The sequence below is a fragment of the Crinia signifera genome, chromosome 12 (assembly GCF_055691185.1).
Source record: "Crinia signifera chromosome 12, ASM5569118v1, whole genome shotgun sequence".
NCBI classification, from domain to species: Eukaryota; Metazoa; Chordata; class Amphibia; order Anura; family Myobatrachidae; genus Crinia; species Crinia signifera.
In genome coordinates, this window is record NC_139228.1 from 35,343,277 (window position 1) to 35,361,535 (window position 18,259).

Consider the following 18,259-nt stretch of genomic DNA (forward strand, 5'->3'; position numbering starts at 1 on the left):
TGTTTTATAATGACTTATATCCAATGTAGATGATCCCCAAAGCAGTTAGTAAGAGCCACTATACTTGCTAAAGTGCTGGGAAATTGTGGTGATGATTCAATGTAAATGTATCTGTCTCTCATTATTTATTTATTTACAGTTTCTTATATAGCGCAGCAGATTCTGTATCGCTTTACAATAGTAGACAGAGATAAAACAAACTGGGTAACAACAGACAGACTTGGAGGTAGGAGGGCCCTGCTGCAAGCTTACAATCTATAGGGATATAGGGGGGAAACACAAGGACAGGCATCAGTAATAGCATAGCGGTCCCACCAAGTTACAAGTCCAGAAGGGAAGCTATAAAATACATAAGTGCCTCTGAGGGTTATGCTTGTAGAACTTAAATAGGTACTTGTTTCCTAGCACGGCCACAATCGCGGGCATCGGGTGTCATTTTAAGTGGTATATGACGCGACCGACGCGATGCCCCCGTCGGTCGCGTCGTATGCGGCTAAAAAAGGCTTAAATGGTCCAGACGCGATGCCCCTGATTTCCCCATAGGAAACAATGTTAAATGGCTCAATGTACCCGCGATGCCCCCGATTTCCCATAGGGAACAATGTTAAATGCCTCAATTTCACCAAATCATCATAGGAAACAATGGTAAATGGGCCAGAAAGCCCCCAAAACACCCCAGAACAGTGAAATGTCCCCCCAAAAGTAGTTTACGGCACCCCACGATCAACGCGAACCCGAAGCGTGGCGAGCGCAGCGAGCCCACGAGGGGCGGCGGTACGCGTCCTCCGACCTTTTCATACCCCCACTATCCACGTCGGCGTGGAGTTGAGAATAGAATAGTGTGGCGAGCGCAGCGAGCCACTGAGCCCGAAGCGTGGCGGGCGCAGCGAGCCCCGCGAGGGGACGCGGATACCTTCACAGGTAAACGCGTCCCTTCGCGGGCTTCACAGGTATCCGCGTCCCCACGCTGCGCTCGCCACGCTTCGGGCTAGGTGGCTCGCTGCGCTCGCCACACTATTCTATTCTCCACGCCGACGTGGATAGTGGGGGTATGAAAAGGTCGGAGGACGCGTACCGCCGTCGCCACGCTTCGGGTTTGCGTTCATCGTGGGGTGGCGGAAAATACTTTTGGGGGGACATTTCACTGTTCAGGGGTGTTTTGGGGGGGTTTATGGCCCATTTAACATTTCACTGTTCAGGGGTGTTTTGGGGGGGTTTATGGCCCATTTAACATTGTTCCCTATGATGATTTGGGTAAATTGACCCATTTAACATTGTTTCCTATGGGAAATCGGGGGCATCGCGGCTAAATTGAGGCATTTAACATTGTTCCCTATGGGGAAAATCGCGGCCCCCGATTTTTCCTCACGATGCCCACGATCATGATCGTTGTGGCCGTGCTAGGAAACAAGTACCCTTAAATATGATAGGCTTGCCTGAAGAGGTGAGTTTTCAGGGAACGCTTGAAAGTTTGAAGGCTAGTGGAGAGACTTATTGTGCGTGGAAGAGCATTCCATAGGGTGGGAGCAGCCCGATTAAAGTCCTGTAACAGTGAATGGGAGCTAGTGATCTGTGCAGAGGGGAGAGAGCGAGATGGGAGATATTTTGTGATAAGTAAATATATATATGCTGGTGCAGTATGGTTAATAGCTTTGTATGAGAGTAGAAGTGTTTTATATTGAATACGGTAAGATACGGGCAACCAATGGAGGGACTGGCAGAGCGGATCAGCAGACGATGAGCGTCTTGCTAGGAAGATCAGCCTCGCAGCAGCATTTAAAATGGATTGTAGTGGTGAGAGTCTGTTCTTGGGAAGACCAGTTAGGAGACTATTGCAATAATCAATGCGGGATATAATGAGTGCATGGATAAGAGATTTATTAGTGTCTTGTGTGAGATAGTGCCGTATTTTGGATATGTTTTTTAGATGCATGTAACATGATTTGGAGACAGATTGAATGTGGGGGGGAAAAAGGACAGTTCAGAGTCGAGGATGACCCCTAGGCAACGAGCTTGTGGGGTAGGGTAGATTGTCGAGTTGTCAATATTTTTCCCCAAAAAATGTAACAGTGTGATGTGGGCTAGGTGACATGAGGGAGATTGCTAGACTAATGAGGGAGAGAGGGAGATTGCTGCTATTTCAGTGAGTCTTCTGCAGAATGCAGGAGGGGAGGTAACTATGATGTAACAATGTAATGTGGGCTAGGTGACATGAGGGAGATTGCTAGATTAATGAGGGAGATTGCTGCTATTTCAGGGAGTCTCCTGCAGAATGCAGGAGGGGAGGTAACTATGATGTAACAGTGTAATGTGGGTGACATGAGGGAGATTGCTAGACTAATGAGGGAAAGAGGGAGATTGCTGCTATTTCAGGGAGTCTCCTGCAGAATGCAGGAGGGGAGGTAACTATGATGTAACAGTGTAATGTGGGCTAGGTGACATGAGGGAGATTGCTAGATTAATGAGGGAGATTGCTGCTATTTCAGGGAGTCTCCTGCAGAATGCAGGAGGGGACGTAACTATGATGTAACAGTGTAATGTGGGTGACATGAGGGAGATTGCTAGACTAATGAGGGTAAGAGGGAGATTGCTGCTATTTCAGGGAGTCTCCTGCAGAATGCAGGAGGGGAGGTAACTATGATGTAACAGTGTAATGTGGGCTAGGTGACATGAGGGAGATTGCTTGATTAATGAGGGAGATTGCTGCTATTTCAGGGAGTCTCCTGCAGAATGCAGGAGGGGACGTAACTATGATGTAACAGTGTAATGTGGGTGACATGAGGGAGATTGCTAGACTAATGAGGGTAAGAGGGAGATTGCTGCTATTTCAGGGAGTCTCCTGCAGAATGCAGGGGGGGGGGGGGAGGTAACTATGGCTAGATGTATACACTACAAGTCATCTTTGTAATTGAAGTGTACAAAGTATAATAATCTACAGTATGCACATAGCAACCATACTGCAATCATGTGCCTAATATTACACAACATAAACAGTATATATTCTGATCAGGCGAGTACAGGTTATTACATTGGGCCGACCACACAAAGGGTGACATATTGGATCGATCCCTAAAGGTCGCACAGCTTAGGTAGACACAGGGAACAGGTCGACATGTTCAAGGTTAACAGGTCGACACAAGCATTAGGTAGACAGCCAAAAGGTCACTTTTTTTGTCTCGAATGTCGCCTACAAATTGCGAATAATTGCGCGTATGCATTCTGCTTCAATGCAATCACATTTTGATTGGCAGCGGTTTAGGGGAGGAAACATGGCGATTTGTAGGAGCACCAAGGTGTTTTTGGGTGGGTCTCACTCTCCCGCGTCATTGCGGACCACTTGTGACCTGTTGCTTTAGCAGAATTGTAGAAGCCTTTGACTGGCGCAGATGGAAAGTACTATGTTACGGTTTTTACAAACGGTTCTGCGTATGTATCTTGTTTTGTGATGCATTTGCGATATGCAACAATTTGATTGCAGCAACTGCTTTTTTTGACAACTAAGAGATCCATGCAGAATTAGGCCAAATGCATTAGCATACATACCTGAACCATGCTCAATGTCTGATCTGACATTTCAGACTGTAACATTTCAAGTACAAAAATACACACATGAAAGTTTAAGCATGCCTCTTGTGGATTTCCATACAATGAACTGAGCAAACCCTGCAAAACTGAATTTTCTTATCTCAGTAATGCTCAAGTGCACTGATGGATGAAATCTCTCCACCGTCGGTCGCAATATCAAAGGCTGCCTGGAACAGATGTGCTTGTAACTTTAAGTTATGGTCGCTATGGCTGTAGTGCAGTGAACAAGATTGCAGCCTCATTCTGAATCACGCCCCTGACACTCCCATAACACGCCCACAACTTGCAAAGTCATCTCCCAGTTTCCACCCTGGACCATCCATGGATCACAGCAGCTGTCAGCTGTCTCAATAATAGTGATGACATACGCAGTGGTGTAGCTAGAAATTTTTCTCCCCACTACCGAAGAAAATTCCGACGCACCCCTCCCCCCCCCTCCTCCAAGAAGGGGCGAGGCGATGGACTACGGCGCTGCCGGCTGAGCTGACAGGCAATCCAGTTAGCAGTGAGCGCTGAGCTGGTCCCTCTCCATGCATATCTAATGAGACCCAGCACAGTGCATATTTAATGAGCGAGTCCCCGCACCGTGCATACGTAATGAGTGTGACCCGCTCATTACATATGCACTGGGCAGGGACCCGCTCATTCAATATCAGTCGCCTGTCAATTCAGCCAGCGGCGCCCACCACAGACCCCGCTGGTGCTACTCTCCCAAAACATGTGTTCTCTCAATTGCATGCACCCCAGGATCAAGTCCTGCAGTTCAAAGTGAAAGAGGTTTGTGGTGGTATGGGTAAGCTTTAGACTAGGAATGGGGAACCTCTGGCCCTCCAGATGTTGTTGAACTATGCATCCCAGCATGCCCTGCAACAGTTTTAGCATTGCCAAATAGCAAAACTGTAGCAGTGCATGCTGGGATGTGTAGTACAACAACAGCTGAAGGGCCAAAGGTTCCCCATCCCTGCTTCAGACATTGAAAAAAAAGGTAGAAGCGGTGGCTAGGATGGTCATATAGTTGTTACTATTTACGTGGTAGTGTCTCCTTTCAGTTTTGTCAATTTTCCCATCATGCACTGGATTCACGTATACCTGGAGGGGGGATATAAATCTGTGGCGAGTGAAGTGAGCGAGCAGGGGCTGGCTGGCAACTTTCAGCCTGGGGGGGGCAAAACAAGCAAGTGGCCCACCACCATCGCTATCGTCGTTTTACCACCCTAACCTCTCCCTTCTCCCCTCTAGTATGCAGCAAGGATTAAACAATCATTCCCTCACACACACACATACACCAGAAACGGGGACAGTGTGTGTCGAAGGTGCGTTGCAAAAATTTACACTGTAATGTCCATTACACATAATGCCACACACCGTAATGCCCATTACACATAAAGCCAACACAATAATGCCCATTAAACATAATGCCAAACACCGTAATGCCCATAAAACATAATGCTCCGCCCCCTTAGCCTGTAAACCCCTTTATTGTATGAATATGGTTTGTATTATATGGAGGATTCCCTGCTGTGGGTGGGTGGTGGAGGGATGGGTGCATGTGTACTGCAGGTGTTGATGGGCGGGTGCGGCGTTGTTTTGGCTGGGTGCAGGGGTACAGTACCACATTCTTTGAGGAGGTACGGGTGCGTGGGTGTATTAGTACCACAGGTGGGGGAGTGGCAGGTGCAGGGTTGCTGCAGGGGAGGGTGTATGGAGGTGCTGTGGGTGTGGGAGGGGCACGTGCGGGTGTGCTGTGGGTAATGGAGTTGCAGGTGCAGAGGTGGTGTATGTAAGGGGTGTTAGCATGATTAACGTTCAGGATAAAGCCTGTAACTTTAGTTTTTTTTTTTTTATTCTATGCCAGTAGAGAACTCCGCTTTCGACAGGACCTCTGGATATGGTGGAAACCGCCAACCTGGCCCCATTGCGTACAGCATATGTTAGAGTTATGAGGATACATTTGGTTGAGTCTGTCTGGGACCAGAAACCATCTGGTGTCAATTTTATAGGAATTCTCCTTTATAGCTACACTGACGAAAGTTATTTTATTATTTATGATTTTACATTTTGGCCAATAAATGCTCTCCCGGAGTCATTCCTACATCTGTTTCCCAAGCAGTGTTATACCAAAAGTTGGATTTTCTGGTACTTGGATAATGGGGTGCGTGAAACATACAAATTGCACTTTGCGGTCATGGCTGATGGCTAAGCAGAGTATAATGGATGCTCTTTACACTGGTTTAGCGCTATAAGGGGGATGGTCCCCCTCAAAAAGGTTCGGCTTTGCCGATGGTAAGTGTACAGGTACTGCCCTCTGTCTTGCTCTCAGCTGTGACCAGTTGGTGTTGAGTATGAACTGTGAACAGACAAGTGCAAATCAGAAAGCTATACTAGGACACGTTGGGACAGAATGCCCATACACTTGTGAGATATAGCATGCAATCATTCGATTTAGACCGTATCTGATCAATAAATCGAATGATTGTATGCACATTTTGTGTACACCGGTTGAATGTCGTGCCTTGTGATCTTATGTTCTGTACATAATATTTACCGAATTGTACGTGTGATTGAATGCTGTTTTGTGCGCATTCAATTTTTCTAACTGCGGCCTTTGATTCCTGAAGATTTTTGCTCACTTCCTGGCCTCTCCACTTCCAACCACTGCACACAGATCTGTTTGATAATCTAGTGTGTTTTGTTACAGCATTCAATCATGTGATTCCGCCCAAGTTTTTTCCACGCAAGGGGCATTTGATAAATCGCATGATTGCAATCGCACAAGTATATGGGTAGAATAAGGGCTATTTCACACGCTCCTGCTGGGCGGCGAATCCCCACACGGCCAAGAAGCTGTGCCGCACTGAGAACTTTACAATGGAGGGGATGTCCGGCTGCAACCGGCTTCCAGTGGTGGGATCCGGCTGCAACCGGGTGGCCGTCCCATGTGAATGGACACAATCGTGTCCATTATTAACTACTGTGTGCGGCACGGCTTTTGCCCGTGCGGGGATCCGCCGCCCGGCAGGAGCTGGAGCGTGTGAAATAGCCCTTAGAGTCAGCATTAGAAACAAAACCGCAAACAAATGAAGTCAGGAATAATCCAGAGCCAAATCACAAAGGATAGCCAAAGGACTGGTCAGGAATTTTAGAACACTGGAGTACAGGTAGGAACCTAAAATCAAACATGGGGCCATACACCAGCCCCTATACAGAACAGTGCAGTGGGGTTAGTTAGAGGGAAGGAAGTCGATGCTGGGAGATGCGAGGGGCCACTGGACCACCGGCAATATCTTCCCTTTACACTGCACTATGTATACCCAATAAAGTTTGTCAGGAAATTGGTTTTCATGATGTCATGATTAAGTGAGGAACATGAATGTCAGGTGCCCTGAGCCTGAGTCAAGAATGCCCCACAGACCTCCTAAAAGTCAGTTTTGTTGCGAATAGTCCCCAATCTCTAAAATACACAACACTTTCCAGAAGGAGTTTGATAAATCCAATCATCCAATCAAAATCTGAAGCATCCATTTACAGAAAGTCTGCTTGTCGAAGAATCTAAAAATGGTTGCATGATGTGGCCAATTACAGGCTAATGAAGCATTCCTTCCAGAGGCGTAACTACCTCCTTTGCGCCCCCCTGCCGAAAATTTTCGGAACCCCCATCCCCCTCCCCTTGGCAACCCCCCCCCCCCCCATGCCCGTACCTGCCCGGCCGCACTGCGGTCACGGTCCCAACTCTCTCCCGGCGCCGGCTCCTGCAGTGCTGATAACGAAAAGTGACTCTTAGAAAATGGCTGCCAAAACTGTCTGCAATATGGGGGCAGCCATTTTCTAAGTGTCAGTTTTCATAGCAGCAGGAGCCGGCGCCGGGAGAGAGTCGGGACACGGACACCGCAGATGCGACCAGGCAGGGGCAGACGGCAGCGGGTAACTATAGCCCCGCAGCCCCCCCGGCGCCCCCACACTTTCTCTGCTCCTCCCCGCCATGGCGGGGGCTGCGGAGCTATAGTTACGCCTCTGATTCCTTCCTTTGAAACAAGCTTCAATCTCTGCAATTAGCCATCTTCCACCTGAATGTTGTGAAGTGAGCTACTAGAAAGAAATTTTCTTTGATAGATCAACAATAATTAAAAAATCCCCAAAAAACATTGGATGACTTTCAACCTGCAAGGTGTGGTGTGACGCTCCAATAGTCAGGATTCCGATGCTTAGTATACAGACATCGAAATTCTGACCAGTTTGGCAAGCGCTGAGATGTCCCTTGTGGGCTCGGCAGCTCCCCACAGATTCTGTTCTCCCTCTATGGGGGTTGTGGAACCCACGAGGGAGAGAAAACTCTGTCATGCCGACTGGTGGGCATTTAACAGTCGGGATTCTGATGTCGTTATACTGACCGTCTGAATCCTGACAGTCAGAGCGTCATCCGGCACCCCAACCTAATGACGCCATTTTAGGACTTGTTTTACTTTTCCAGAGTCCATGTGAAGATCAGAGCCAAAAAGCATTTATCCAAAGAAAAGACAATTCTCTCACATGTTCCCTACTCTTATGCCCCTTTCAGATCGCAAATACTGGGTCACACCAGGGATTTGGACATGGGTCCGTCCAGGGGGCGACCAGGCATTTGCACTAGGGTCGCTGGCACATGTGTTCTGAAAGCATGTCTCTTCTGGAACCCCCAGTGGTGGTTTTTACCTATGAGCTGCAGGGCTGCAGCCCCTCCCCCCACAGGTAAAATCTGCCACTGTTTGTGCCTAAAGTGAAGCCAGATGCAGTCTGTGAGACTGCTCTGGCTTCACTGTGACTGGCAGTGACTTCCTATTGGAAGTCTGACCTGCCAGTCACTCAAGGCAGTCCCATTGGGAGGTGTTTCCTCCCTCCGGGATGCCTCTCTCTGCGCAAATGCGCAGCAGCCCCCAAAATGGGTTCTGCGCATGAGCAGTACTGCGGACCATACTGCGCATGCGCCGGACCCGGGAACCCGATCAAGCCTCCGGGGGCTGCTGCAAAGGCAGCCCCCGGAGGCTTGGGCCAGCACATGCGCAGTATGACATACTTGCCTACTTTTGAAAACTAATTTTAGGGAGATTATAGTTGGTAATATAATTTTTCACGGCGCCCCATTGAGGGGGCGTGTCATGCTCCACCCAGAGGGCGTGTCTAGTTCCATATATGGAGAGATTGTGAACATGGCACCTAGAAGCGTGGGAGTGTACTGCTACATCTGAGAGGAATCTATTAAAATGACATAAAGATACAGATGTAGTGCCGCTCATCCAGCGCCGGGGCTCTCCAGACCACCCCCCACTGGCGAGCGGACGCTACATCTGACTGGGATGCGTGAACGTCCCACATGCACACGTGTCCCAGTTTCCCGTCAGCGTGGACCGGAACCCTGCCCGTCTCCGCTTCAGGGAGACGGGCAGGGTTAGGGGGGAGCGGGAGCTATTTCAGGGAGTCTATGCCCTAGGAAGGTTCCGTAAATGCAGCTATATAGTTGCATTCACTCATGACTGTGAGTACCTTGCACCGAATTCAAAGTCCCAGGGGGGTATTCAATGTCAGGGGTACGGCTGTCAAGCTAGCGCGACAGCCGTGCCCCTGTCCCGTTCTCAGTCAGCTCTCCTGGAGCTCGGCAGTCGGATTCAATGTCCCGGCCGCCTAACGGCGAGAAGGGGGCGTGGCCGTGAGTTGAGGACGGAAATAGACGAGCTCCGGCCGGGAGCTCGCCTATTTCCGGCTTTTCTCGGCAGAACGAGTCCGACAGCTTGTGATGTCGGGCTCGTTCTGCGCAAAACCCCTGTTCAATGCTGTCGGGGAAGACAGCATTGAATAGGGCCCCGCAGCCATCTCCCCCGTTGGGAGATGGCTGCGGGTGCACAACAAAGATTGAATACCCCCCCAGACACTGATATGCCCAATGTTCCTCAGCCACCAGCATGAAGCCTGCAACCGCTATCAAGCCCCAACGCAGTGATTCATTCTGTGCAAAAGACCACCCACATATCTCAGGGATCACCTCTGTGGGATTAACACTGATGTACAGTATAGTGCTCAATTCTAGATCATTTCATGTATTTTACTTTGGTCGTCGATATCCATATAATTATTGGAATAATCACTCTGGGACTATTATTGCAGTCTGCAGAAATGAAAGCGGATGATATCTTTGATCGCTTTTTGCGAGAATTTGATCCTTTGGTTTTTAATTCACAACCGCTGGCATGAGAGATTGGGTATCTCAACCACTCTTTTGTCATACCCATCATTTCCTGGGTTGAATGCGTGTACTAGGATCAGTAATTCAAACCGCAGATGTAATAACGAATATTATCAACTTTAATATTATCAGTGTTATCAATGATTTACATTTGTGCCTGTGACAGTGGTTGGATAGAGGGGTCTATGCGTCACACAGCTGCTGTAAAAACTTGGGCAATCAATTTAAAACTTGCTGAAAACAGACTGGCATTTCCTTTCTGGCTCGCGGTCAGCCTGGAAGAAGTTACTATTGAAATAATGGTCTGCTTATGCACTCTTCTTGTAAAACTTTTATATTTATAATGAAACTTTAATTTTTAATGATACTGCAGCTTTAAAAATCAGTTTGAGAATGTATGAGGACTGTAGTTTTATGATCAATTTTACATCTTCCTTAAATTGTAATTGTTGCTCAATTGAAGTGTATAATGAATTGTATTCTAGGCATTCTAGCACATGTATTGCTTTCAGCTATAGTGGCAACAGAACAGATCTAATTGAAAATATATTCAAATGTTTTACTTTACAAACTTTGGTTGTACAAATTGGGCAAATGGCAACCGGGGGTACACAGTAGAGGAAAGGTTTATGACCACTGGCATAGGTGATACGTTCGCATATAAACTGGAAAAGTGAGCAGTTAGTTTTATGATAATTTTTGATCACAGCAAACATACTACAATTCTCAACTACCTTAAACAGGTCATGTTTTCTAGATTTCTTCAATCATGCACAGGTGAGTTAATCTGTTTTGCTGGGTCAGTAATTCCACGGACAGACATGCTCAGAATATGACCTGGTGGGGTCACTTAAGGACTTGGGCAGACTTTTCAGGTGTACAGTATGCAAGTATGGTATTAAGGTGCCCACAGACGCATCGATTCCGGCGTGCGTTTTGTGCTTAACTAGCACACATAGCATCGCATCGTATGCCTTGTGCATACGATGTGCATGCGATGTGATGCTATGCGATAAAAAGCTAGTACAAAAAGTATGTGCAGCACATACTTTTTGTACTGTGCGATGAGGTGCCGCGGGAGCGCGCACCCCATCGCATAGAATTGCACCGCCGGGATCGGTGCGTGTGTGGGCACCATTAGTCAGCAGATAAAGGGGGGACATTTTAAATATGTGCAGACATAAGGGGGTACTTTATACACATCCACAGACATAAGGGAGTACTACGCATCCACAGACATAAGGGATTACTTTTTACACATCCACTGACATAAGTGAGTACTTTATACACATCCACGGACATAAGTGAGTACTTTATACACATGCACAGACATAAGGGAGTACTTTATACACATCCGCAGACATAAGGGAGTACTTTATACACATCCGCAGACATAAGGGAGTACTTTATACACATACACATGCACAGACATAAGGGAGTACTTTATACACATCCGCAGACATAAGGGAGTACTTTATACACATCCACAGACATAAGGGAGTACTTTATACACATCCGCAGACATAAGGGAGTACTTTATACACCACCAAAGACATAAGGGAGTACTTTATACACATCCACAGACATAAGGGAGTAGTTTATACACTACCAAAGACATAAGGGAGTACTTTATACACCACCACAGGCATAAGGGAGTAGTTTATACACTACCAAAGACATAAGGGAGTACTTTATACACATCCACAGACATAAGGGAGTACTTTATACACATCCGCAGACATAAGGGAGTACTTTATACACCACCAAAGACATAAGGGAGTACTTTATACACATCCACAGACATAAGGGAGTAGTTTATACACTACCAAAGACATAAGGGAGTACTTTATACACCACCACAGGCATAAGGGAGTACTTTATACACCACCAAAGACATAAGGGAGTACTTTATACACATCCACAGACATAAGGGAGTAGTTTATACACATCCACAGACATAAGGGAGTACGTTATACACATCCACAGACATAAGGGAGTACTTTATACACATCCACAGACATAAGGGAGTACTTTATACACCACCACAGGCATAAGGGAGTAGTTTATACACTACCACAGACATAAGGGAGTACTTTATACACATCCGCAGACATAAGGGAGTACTTTATACACATGCACAGACATAAGGAAGTACTTTATACACTACCACAGACATAAGGAAGTACTTTATACACCACCACAGGCATAAGGGAGTAGTTTATACACTACCACAGACATAAGGGAGTACTTTATACACATCCGCAGACATAAGGGAGTACTTTATACACTACCGCAGACATAAGGGAGTACTTTATACACTACCACAGACATAAGGAAGTACTTTATACACTACCACAGACATAAGGAAGTACTTTATACACACCCGCAGGCATAAGGGAGTACTTTATACACCACCACAGGCATAAGGGAGTAGTTTATACACTACCACAGACATAAGGGAGTACTTTATACACTACCACAGACATAAGGAAGTACTTTATACACACCCGCAGGCATAAGGGATTACTACACATCCACAGACATAAGGGAGTACTTTATACACATACGCAGACATAAGGGAGTACTTTATACACCACCACAGGCATAAGGGAGTACTTTATACACTACCACAGACATAAGGGAGTACTTTATACACATCCACAGACATAAGGGAGTACTTTATACACATCCGCAGACATAAGGGAGTACTTTATACACCACCACAGACATAATTATACACATCCGCAGACATAAGGGAGTACTTTATACACCACCACAGGCATAAGGGAGTAGTTTATACACTACCACAGACATAAGGGAGTACTTTATACACATCCGCAGACATAAGGGAGTACTTTATACACATGCACAGACATAAGGAAGTACTTTATACACTACCACAGACATAAGGAAGTACTTTATACACCACCACAGGCATAAGGGAGTAGTTTATACACTACCACAGACATAAGGGAGTACTTTATACACATCCGCAGACATAAGGGAGTACTTTATACACTACCGCAGACATAAGGGAGTACTTTATACACTACCACAGACATAAGGAAGTACTTTATACACTACCACAGACATAAGGAAGTACTTTATACACACCCGCAGGCATAAGGGAGTACTTTATACACCACCACAGGCATAAGGGAGTAGTTTATACACTACCACAGACATAAGGGAGTACTTTATACACACCCGCAGGCATAAGGGATTACTACACATCCACAGACATAAGGGAGTACTTTATACACATACGCAGACATAAGGGAGTACTTTATACACCACCACAGGCATAAGGGAGTACTTTATACACCACCACAGGCATAAGGGAGTACTTTATACACTACCACAGACATAAGGGAGTACTTTATACACATCCACAGACATAAGGGAGTACTTTATACACATCCGCAGACATAAGGGAGTACTTTATACACCACCACAGACATAATTATACACATCCGCAGACATAAGGGAGTACTTTATACACCACCACAGGCATAAGGGAGTACATTATAACACTTTTATCTCACCAAGAACCTGCAATCTGGTTGGTCTATTTCCCTATAGAGTGTAAGCTTGCTAGCAGGGCCCTCTTACCTTTGTCTGCCTGTTATTACTTAGTCTTGATTAAATACAGTTTTGTGCCCAATTGTGAAGTGTAATGAAACATGCTGGCACTATATAAGGAACTGATAATAAATACATAATTGAATAAACAAACATAAAAGGTACATTATAAACAATGCCAAACATAAGCAGTACTTTATAAATATCTATAGACATAATAAGATATTTTCTAGACATTTACAGGTTTATGCCAGCAGAACTATATGGAAACAATATTGGACACCACTGGGCATGTTTTACAGACATACGGTAAGTGGCAGGAACATTTTATACATTCCTGCCGGTTCTCCATACACATTACCAGACACAGGGGTAACCCCGTTTCCAGATGCTACCAGGAGATTTGTACCCTTTATATCTGTAAATGCTTGCCAACAATTCCAGATATCATGTATTTTGTCGAAAAATATATCCCTAATGATATAAACTCATTTAGTTATTATTGGTTCATTGGAGACTATTGACAGGTATAACGATATACAGAGAGGGCTATTATACATTTATAGCCCTGTGCTGTCATTATCGGGCACTCGGTCAACAATTGCAGAGAGGTCTGAGAAACTTGCCCAATGTGTTTTTAACATATATAAATCAGTTTATTTGGGGAGAAATCAAATGAAGGGAAAAGTGTCAATCAGGGGGTGAGATTAAGCTCCGAGCAAACTGTTTTATTCAAAGTGACATATTTTCAATTTGGGAACTTTAAAACAGTTATTAGAATTACAAAGAATAAACCAAGATAAATTGTATTGGTTGTTTCTCTGGAATAAAAGGGTCCTTTACTATAAGACTTCTGCCCCAAGCTATTGTCGGACTGAATATTTAGTATTTTAAGAACAAAGTGGAAAATTAAAAACACAGTAAGCTTTGTTAATCTATCTCCATTGCATCTTAATGAAAATGCAAGTTACCTAGAGAGTAACACAAGTAAGTCATAGTCGCACCGCATACCTAATTTTCAAGTATTATTCCAATTAAGGTTTAGTTCCTTAATGTTCCTGGTTGTCAGCACTGACTCGCTGTATCCCGATATTGTATACTGTATGCCATTCCCTATAGTACTCAAACTTAGTCCACACAGTGCATGTTTTCCAGGTATCAGCACAGAATCAAGAAAAATAGTTAGTTCCACCTGTGGATATTTTAAAATGTGTCTGGAAGTAATGAGTGCACCTGCTGGGTGACCTGGAAACCCTGACCTTTGTGGGGTCCCAAGGACCGAGTTTGAGAACCACTGCTATAGTAGTATAGTCGTTTTTCATCCACTGTGCCTTGGCTGTTCTCAAGTGTGCCCCCAGATCTAGAGCTGCCGAAACCAGTTTACAGCCACCACCAGTTCAACTGTTATTTACTGGTCTCTTCTTTTCATGTAAAGGGCCAATGTATTTTATTTGTGTTACCTGTGGGGACCAGTGTGATTGTTTTTTATATGAGGGCCAGTAGGTTTGTTTTTTTTCCTGTGGGGACCAACGTGTTTTGCCCTGTGGGGATCACATGGTGTGCAATTTTAAAATCTTATTTAGTGTGCCGCAAGGTAAAAAGGTTGAAAATCACTGTTATATACTGTAATGAGAAGGTCTATGAATATGTGGCTATAACTCGAATACTTGAATCAAGACAAATGTTTTTGGAAAATGAACATTAGGAATCTGGATGGCATAAGACAGCCGCTATACGGGGAAAAAAAAGTACTCGTCAGCAAACCTTCAGCTAGTAGACTTTGATCGACCAGTATGAGCTGTCTGTACCGAACAGATAAGGACAATTTTATAGTCATAACAATGTTTTATTAACCGTAATCATTCTATGTGCATGTGGTAGGAGTGGTTGGGTGAGGAATCACTGTTGTGATGCTTACACAGCTGATGGTGGAAACGGTGTGCCTGCACTTTCCTTGGAAAGCAGAACTACAGTCTGCATGCCATCATGTCCTGCCAATCAACCATTAAGGCTTCTGGCTCCATTGTATGGGTTACCTACACCACTGATGTAGGTCGACCTGTGGCGGTCCAGACGTTATGGGACTACAATTCCCAGCAAAGCATGTTAAGCTGTGTAGTCACACAGCAGCTGGAGAAACACAGTTTGCCAAAGCCTCCTTCACAACATGGTTTACATTGCAGTCCGTGATAAGGGTATGGCTAAAAACCGGACCCGGACAAGACCCCAGAATGCCGGAGCGGACATCGATCTCTGCATTCCGGAGCTTGTAGTGTCCAGTCCGGGGGGCTGCCAGTGACAGCTGTCACCAGGGAGAGAATAAAGCCTCCCTGTATGGTCCGGGCATGTAGCAAAACCGGAACAGTTCAGACCACACGGGAGGCTGTACTCTCCCCTTCCCCATGTCCCTGGTGAAAGCTATCATAGGCATCCCCCTGGACAAGACACCCCCCGGACGGGAAACCCCCCAGATAGCACACTACAAGCTCTGGAATGCAGAGTTTGATGTCCGGTGTTTCGCGGTCTTGTCCGGGTCCAGTTTTTACTTAGTCCCCATTGAGAACAAAGATCAGTACATAAATTGTGAAAGAATTAAAGTAACAACCATTCAGCTTATAACTGTCATTTTTGAGGCTGTGTAGCAATAATGACAGTTAGAAGCAGGCTGGGTGGTATTTATCTACAAGACTTAATACATCTCCTAAAACTAGTAGGTCAACCACAGGAGCGACTAAATGTACTCTAACTTTCTCAGAATCACTGTAAGTCATATACTAAGCAACTACTCTTCAAATCAAGGACAAGCCAAATAATAGTCACCATGTAGCTATGCATTTTTCTTAGCAGACATAATAATCGAGATTGACCAATGAATGAGATGATCACATGGATAAATCCACCTGCGTACACGTTCCACAGTTCCAGAAATGTTTCATGTGTTCACAACAACATAGATATACACAGCAAGAAAAATGCTAAGGAGCAACTGCAGAGTGCATGCAGAAATCACAGCTCCTGTGACGGTTTAGTAGCAGTCAAAATAATTAAACAAACAACAGATATAAAGATTTGGCATCAAGTTGTAACAATATTGGATCACTATTATATATGCTATCTAAACACTTGCATAAATTGACCAAGAGAAAACACACACACACACACACACAAAATGAAATGCCATACTAACCTTATCACTGATCAAACACCAGAAAGTGGCTGTTCAACTACAGCAAGTTCTCCTCTTTGGGTAAGACATGGTATGCAAGGTTTAAATATTTGTAAATTTCCTTTTCATCACTCTGCCGAATTTTACAGTCACCTGTATACCCGGGCTGAAGCTACATCTCTAGTGGGTGGTCACTGATAGGGCTGTAGCTTTTAGCACAAGTGACGTGAGCACCATCTAGTGGTACGTTTGGGAAACACCTACTTGCTGTGCCTGGCATATTTTTAAGATTAGCTTTTTGGACCCAGCTACAGCTGTGGAATATTCTTTGGAAAAAATACATAAATGTGTTGTCTCGCATATGATTTGTTATTTTACATTGGCTGAATAGACAGCCTAGAAGTCTGAAATGTTATCTTTACTTACTTTGTTTGTAGCTCTCTAAAATATTTTTTCTTTTGATCTGTTGAGTAACCTTACCAGACTCTTATGTAATATTGGACTTGTTGATTGGTTATAGACACTTCTAAGAACCTCATGCATGACAGAACTTTCGCACAGTGTTCTATTTGAAATCCATTAATCATATTTGATATCAGGAAAACCTACCAACGCTGAAGTTCTTGAAAGTCCTGCTTCGTATGTGTTTCATTTTCTTCATCCAAAACTGTTCACCCTAATGTACGGCGATTTGGAATCATCGTTCCTAGAATGATGGATTTCAAAGAGAACGTCACACATTTGTTATTTTAGTATAAAATGACTTTGCCCCATTTCAAATTTACATTTCTGAAAAAAAAAAATAGAACGCAAATAAACTTTTTTCGTGCCCTGTGCCAGACAAAAAGGACTGAGCAACAGCATCTGAGTACTGGCATAGACTCCTCCCCTTGATATTTCTGGTCCCTCCTACTTCTTTATATATAAAGAGCATTGTTTGCCCTCTTCAAAGGGGAGTAGGAACAGAACGAGTGCGTGCCAAAGGCGCGTGTCTAAATAAAAGGGGGGCATGGTTTCGCTAGGGAAAGGTATCCACACATTAGTATTCCAAATTTAAATTATACCACATAGTAATGCCCCCAGCACATTACGCTACACAGTGGTAGTGCCCTTTATACTTTTTGTCACACACAGTAATGCTCATCACACACTCATTATACTACACAGTAATACCCTTTACACAGTCACATACAGTAATGCTCTTTACTCATTATGCTACACAGTAATGCCTCTTCCATATTATGCCACACAGTAGTAGTTCCCCTTATACACATTACACTACTCAGAAATGCTCCTTACACATTATGCCACACAATAGTAGTTCCCCATATGCACTTTATGCTACACAGAAATGCCCTGTACACATTATACCACACAGGGTCAATCATACTGTCAGTGCTCTTTTGTTTTATACAATATAGAACAAAGGAGCACTAACCGTATGATTGACCCTTTTCCATAGTGCCTGCAATCTGTGATGTGCTGACTGAGAACCGGTGGTGACAGAGTGGAGTGCTGTGTGGGTGGATGGGGTGTTCCGTAGGTGCCTCTTGGCGATCATCAGATGTGTAAGTGGGAATTACCATTACTTTGGGTAAAGTTGAGGAAACCTGGATGACTGCCTATTGATCTCTATTCCAAGAATAGATTATGTGCACTGTATTTATATCATCAGAAATGCTCAATTGTATTGGCCTAGGTGGACTTAACCT

The 18,259-nt window shown here is 44.8% G+C and overlaps 1 protein-coding gene across 2 annotated transcripts in view; it reads right to left on the reverse strand.

Annotated features, from left to right (window-relative positions):
* Window positions 1–17,248, reverse strand: part of ESR2 (estrogen receptor 2) — a 97,691-nt gene extending 80,443 nt beyond the window's left edge. Inside the window, exon 1 of one of the 2 annotated variants that reach the window (XM_083167331.1) lies at window positions 17,157–17,248. The gene's annotated coding sequence lies outside the window, so the exon portion shown is untranslated. Of the gene's footprint in view, window positions 1–16,568; window positions 16,719–17,156 lie in introns of those variants that run through there. The other variant, XM_083167330.1, reaches the window with a different exon arrangement.
* Window positions 17,249–18,259: the final 1,011 nt, after the last annotated feature.